Genomic DNA, 6,000 nt, shown 5'->3' on the forward strand with positions numbered 1-6,000 from the left:
TATCCTGTTCTCCCTCCGCAATGTAAAAATTAAAATTAATATACAGTAACTTCAAATATTATATTTTATAAGATTTATTAATAATCAACAGAAGTAACAAAATAAAACCACATGCCCATGGCTAATCTACCTACTCAAACAGCCCGCTTCACCAATATCCCAACCCAAGAAGGAAAGAGTTCTAGCTACCGAAGACCACCCAATTTATTTCCTGTCTATGTCATCATGTAACAATAGGAAATCAATGGGCTCCTGGGAAATGTAGTTCAAAGGCACAAGATTTCCAATTACACACCAAGAAATTACTGTGTATTTACTTAACTGTGTACTTGTTATTTTTTTCTTTTAAAATATGTAACTCCTTGTTCACTATAGATTTTATTTCTTGTTTTTCTATCCCAAGTACCACAGTGCTTAATATATAGTAGACATTTTTACTAATGCTTATTCCATGAATGAACTTAAAAACTTAAAAAGGCAAATATAAGGGAGATGAATTAACTCATCTAATTACTGCCAAATAGATGGGGGGAGGGGAGTAATTAAAAGATTATTTCTGAATATCATAGTTTTCATTCCATAGGAAATTGTTCATAGGGCAAGAGATGAGTCAGTAATGTCATTATTAATGATCAGTTTCAAGACTTTTATAGTGGAAATGAGAGAGTATAAGTAAATGCCATCAGCTCAAACCTGTTCGACTGACCATTTTTCTTGTTCTTCTAACTTTTATTTCAATCTTGTTCTTTGCATTTTCTTTCCTCTTCTCTGCTACTTTGCAGTTTCTATCCTTGAAAAAGTAGGAAAGGATATGTCCTGCCTTTAGAACTAGAAAAACATTTAAGAATAATGAATTTTAGTAGGAATAAGGAGAGAAAGAGCCAGAACAAATAAAAAGTGTTTATTGACTACTTATTATTTTCTAATCACTACTAAGAACAGGGGATACAAGTAGAAAAGCAATGGAAGTTTTCTATTTTCAAAAGGTGCTTATACTTCTTGAGGGAGATAACACATATGAGAGTTCAAGTGAAGGGTGGGGGGAAACTCTCAGAAGTCCCAAGGGTGGAGCCCCTATGATGGTAAGATCTTATGGGTACATTAGAAGATCAGATTCTAGGTTTTGGGATGGTGGTAGAGAAGGTCTACTTAACACCTTTGGGAAGTGGGGAGTGGGTCTGAGGGTCCAAATGGAACAAGGATTCTGAGTTCCCTTTCATAGGTGTGATGATAGGGGAGAGAGGTCAGTGATCAGCCATGAGGGGATAAAAGGAATAAGAAGGAGGGGGTGTATAATTAGAATTTTGTTCCCCAGGCTCTAAATCCCATCATCCCATTTATGTATTTACCTATGTCCTTATGTAGGGAGAATATATTTTGATATAGCTCCTCCCTCTCTCTTTTCCCCTGATCATGGCTGGGAAAGTTGGGTGAGTGCCAGGCAGGAGAATTTTTCTCAGGTGGCTTTACTCAGGCTTTTACTTTTGTTCTTGTATTTTTTCTACTTCAAGTGATTATTAATACCCTTTATAAAATATAACACTTGGAGTTATTGTATATTAATTTTAATCTTACATTTTTGACCAACCATAAAAGAACAGAATCCTTGAATTTTTTTTAAGAAAGTTTTTGAGTAAAGAATAGGGAGCAGATAAATTTTGTTCCTTCTGATAAGCTGCTCTTTGCCAAGCTATTTTTGTTTGTTTGTTTTTTGTCTGGCCACCCTGCCCTGGGGCTCCTTGGTGAAACAGATAAGCCTTCTGCCATTTCTCCTAGCCACAAGCTACTGCAGTTCATGCCATTGTTCCCCTCCCATGCCATGACCTCCCTACTGCTGCTGTTTGACTGAAGGTCTGAGAGCTGTTTGGAAGTACCTGAGAGCTGTTTGGAAGCAACTTCTTTTTCCTGCTGGAAGGGTGAGATCCAAATCCTGTTAAGCTACCCTTTCCCCCCTCCCCCCACTTGGGTCTCAAGTCTGCTACTTTGCCATTTCTATCCTTGAAAAAGTAGAAAAGGACATGTCCTGCTAGCCGCTTTTCATCAGGGGAACACAATGTGGAGCAGCCAATACACACTATCCACCTCAACCCCAGGCTAGCTAACCCAGTGGCTCTTCCATGCTCCTGGCTGTGGGAATGGGGACTGAGGTGTCACAGGACCACTGGCTTTACCCCTGGGGAGGGGAAGGGACAGAGCTCTTCTCCCAAATATTCCTTGTGAGGTTTTTACTCTTAGCCATTACATACTAGGCTAGCTCCACCTATGAACAGGAAATAGATTTACAACCAATTTAATAAGTAGGATTGCAAGCATAGCCCAGTTTCCTAACTATATCTCAAATAGCTCCCATTCCTGGAGAGCATTACTGAGCTCACACAGCTCAAAGTTTTAGGATGTCTTTTCTTGCTGCAGTTCCTGGGAGTTCTTGTATTGATAGGATATCTTGCAGTTGATAGCTTGAGTAATCTCGAGATTCAGAGGAGAGATTCATCTTCCTACCATTTTGGCTGCCCAGTCTTTGCAACATATCCAATATGGGGTTCTTCTTCCACACTATGCTCAGTGTGGGTATGGGGAACCCCAGAATATGACCAAAGGAATCTAGATGAATGATGATACTCAGGAGGGGAAGGATCATTAAAGAGTCTCGAGGTGAATTTTAAGCCTTTTCTGACTCCCTTGTGTTATTGATGTAAACTGTTTCAATTTGTTCCCCTCCAAATAGTGAAGAAGTCTCTATAATGCAGCTATTGGAATTGGAGAAAAGGACTCTTGAATTCATTGCTCACATCCTGTCACATATATTCTATTTGTTAATTGTTTTAAGATTTAATTTTGTTCTTGAGTTTACATATTAATCTAATCTAAAATAGTCTATTACACTATGTCACTTTAAGTTATTGTGTTTTGGCTATTAGCTATGTGTTCTGTTACACTGTTTTTATTTGTACTGTTCTACTATCTTTATTTATACTGTTCTATGCCTAGACTGGAGATAATACCATTGTAAAAACCTATAGTCTAGTTGGGGAAACCCTTTCTGTGACTTAAGGACTCACAAGTCCTTAAATATACTGGGTTTGTCACCAGATCTATTGAGGTCACATATTAACTATGCAACCTTTTATATCTTTTTGCCTTTGTTAATTGTCACATAGATGATGATGAATGTACTCCATCAAATTGGTTACAACCTGTATCAGTAACTTTTGGAGAATTTTATGATTTCTTATGGTTTGGGGGATTTGGGTACTTCTTTGAATGTGATTTAGCTGTTGTACTACTGTGTTTTGTTTTGTTTTTATAAAGCTTGTTAAAAAATCATGTACACTCACACTGTGGATCATGGCCAAGTTTAAGAAGGAAATAATCTCATTTTTGAGTGAGAAATCTTTGTGTTGTGCCTCTGCTTGGCTAACACAGTGTCTCATGGAATGTGCACTATGAATTTTAAAAAATTTATTATTGTTTTTCCTTTCATGTGCAATAGGATATTTGAATTTTCTTTCCTCTTATTTTTTTGTACTTATAGTTTTAGCAGTCAGTATTAATGTTTTTTTTTTATTTTGCACTAATATAAGTTTATAATATTCATTAGCCCTAATATTAATGCAAACCCAAAAGCTTTAGACTATGGAAACCTGACATTGATTGTTTAATATGGGACTTTGACGAATAGTTGTGTCTGATTTCAGAAGAAGGGATTACAAAAGAACTGTTATACAGTGCCAAGAAGCACAAGATCAAGATCAACCAATACTGATGGTATTGATGAGAATCTGCACCAAGACAGAAGATTTGTTTTGGGGTTCAAGGAAGTGACTGTTTGACAATGTCAGATGCAGGATTTCCCCATGCCAGATTCAGACAAAGTACCTCAGTTTGGCTGCCATTTTGACTCCCCCAATCTTGTGAGTGAAGGTAAAATCAGACCCAGGAATGCTATTTCCCTTTTTTCCTTCAAAGTCTAGTCCCTTTTCTCTCTTTCATAGTGTGGTAATTTTCTATAGTCTTGGCTGCTGATTGGGTGGTCCTACAGGCTTGTAGAACATAAATCATTTTATTGGGCCCCAATTCTAGGACCTGTTATGGGCTTACTCAGAATCTTTATATACAATTTGATTTTGATTTTTTCCCCTTTTCTTTTATTTGAGTTTTTTTTAATGTTTTTTATTTTCTTTTGTCAATTGGTCCATATACCTCATAAATCAGCCCTGTGTTGGTCAACACCATTCTCAGGGGGCATTGTATTATTATCCTATTGTTTGAGAGTAATTTTAGGATAAGAAACTTGCTACCTCCCCAAATCAAGAAAGTGAACTGTTTGGAGAAAGTGCCATAAAGAAGCCTGTAGAAACCATGCACTGCACCAAAAGATCCAGAGTGAACTTTGGGATGTAATGGATTTGAACTGTGAGGGGTTGAATGCTTTTATTTTGAATGTACACTCATATGCCAAAAGGGACTGCCCCCAATTGGCTTTTTGTCAATGTGCCTAGCAATCATTAGTTATGTTCTCTTTCTCTTTTACTTCCCTATTATCCTCAAATTATTGTAATTTCCCCTTAGAAAATGCAATATTGTATATACCTCTAGTTAAAGATCTTTAGAGATATAAGGTTATGTGTAATGATTCATTGGGGAAAGTAGGCATGTAAATCTTAGAGATTTCTACATGCTTATTTTCCAATGGAATCACGGGGAGGGGTTATAATTAGAATTTTGCACCCCAGGACTCTAAATCTCAGCATCCCATCTATGTGTTTACCTATGTCCTTATGTAGGGAGAATATATTTTGACGTAGCTCCTCCTGCTCTCTACTTCCCTGATTGTGACTAGGAAAGTTGGGCAAGAAAATTTTTCTCACATGGCTTTACTTAGGCTTTTACTTTTGTTCTTGTACTTTTTCTACTATCAAGTGATTATTAATAAACTTTAAAAATATAATACTTGGAGTTATTGGATATTAATTTTAATCTTATAGGGGAGAGAGTAGAGTTGTGGTATGATTAAAATATCTCAATATACTGCTTTTTGGGTAAGAATATAAGTTTATTGATTACATCAGGTTTATTGATTAGGCCAGCATCTTAACTGATAAAGTGATATAGGTCTATAGCTCCCTTCCCAACTAAAGATGACCTGGATTGTATCAGGCAGCCTGATAAATAGATTTTTAGGAGCTCATTTTTCAGTGCCAACCTTGGACATCCCAATACATTTTTAATTGGTGATAATTAATTAAGGGGTGGTCCATCAGACCCTCAGCCCTTTCCCAACTGACAGGTGAAATTTTGTGTGTACACCAGAAAAACCCTCCTCCCCTTCATTTTTAAAAAACAAAATGCCATTAAAAAGGAAGACATTCTTTGGAATTTCCAAGGGCAAAGAAAATGCAAAAAGTAGTAGTTTAGATGATATTTCTGATCCAGATGCCAGACATTGGAATATGCATTGGTTCTTCCTAAAACATATATAGGATAAAGTATATGAAAAACAAATTCTCACAGTAGAAAAGGCTCTGTGCCCCCTTCCCCCCAAGCTTAGTTCTATAATGATATGGGAAATTTCCTCCTTCTTTAAATTGAATAGAAACATTTTGAGGTATAAGTAATTGGCAAAATCTTTGAAGAATCCTTTAAAAAAGCAATTTCTAAGTTTAAAAAGAATTATATACCCTTTTCTGTCAAAAAATGTCTGAACACATGCCATCAATATATATGTGTTTAATTATTATAAAGGTAACCTCTGCATTATTAATGTTATATGCATTCTAAGACATTTGCAAAACTATAAGTTTAAAAGGATGAGATTAGTATAAAGTAGACATTAACATTTTATTTTCTTTATTAACAGTATAAAATACCATTTTGCTCTCACTAAAACTATGAAGCATTTTCACTGATATTTAAAGATTAGTTTAATTCATTCTAATATTTGATTTTAATGGCTGTCAAAGGTAGAAAAGATACCCCATAAAATTTTTGAAATAACAATGG

At 35.9% G+C, this 6,000-nt stretch overlaps 1 long non-coding RNA gene across 2 annotated transcripts in view; it reads left to right on the forward strand.

Annotated features, from left to right (window-relative positions):
* LOC103097505 (uncharacterized) overlaps nt 1-5,742 on the forward strand; it is a 61,915-nt gene extending 56,173 nt beyond the window's left edge. The window contains exons 3-4 of one of the 2 annotated variants that reach the window (XR_008917901.1): nt 1,777-1,916; nt 3,696-5,742. This is a non-coding gene — a long non-coding RNA (uncharacterized LOC103097505). Of the gene's footprint in view, nt 1-1,776 lie in introns of both variants that reach the window. The other variant, XR_008917900.1, reaches the window with a different exon arrangement.
* The last annotated feature ends 258 nt before the right edge of the window (nt 5,743-6,000 follow it).

This window comes from Monodelphis domestica, chromosome 3 (genome assembly GCF_027887165.1).
Source record: "Monodelphis domestica isolate mMonDom1 chromosome 3, mMonDom1.pri, whole genome shotgun sequence".
Lineage (NCBI taxonomy): Eukaryota > Metazoa > Chordata > Mammalia > Didelphimorphia > Didelphidae > Monodelphis > Monodelphis domestica.